The sequence below is a fragment of the Lupinus angustifolius genome, chromosome LG01 (genome assembly GCF_001865875.1).
Source record: "Lupinus angustifolius cultivar Tanjil chromosome LG01, LupAngTanjil_v1.0, whole genome shotgun sequence".
NCBI classification, from domain to species: Eukaryota; Viridiplantae; Streptophyta; class Magnoliopsida; order Fabales; family Fabaceae; genus Lupinus; species Lupinus angustifolius.
The window spans coordinates 9,672,636-9,672,878 of NC_032009.1; positions in this window are offsets into that span (position 1 = coordinate 9,672,636).

The following is a 243-nucleotide window of genomic DNA, read 5'->3' on the forward strand; positions in this document are numbered from 1 at the left end:
TGAAAGTGCTAAAGAAATGCTAAAGTTTGTGGAAGAGCGCTCTCAAACTGCTGACAAGTCTCTTGTTGGGACACTAATGAGTACATTGACCGCCATAAAATTTGATGGTTCTCGTACTATGCATGAACATGTTATTGAAATGACAAACATTGCAGCAAGACTTAAGACATTGGGAATGGATGTGGATGAAAACTTCCTTGTGCAATTTATACTAAATTCATTACCCTCTGAATATGGTCCTTT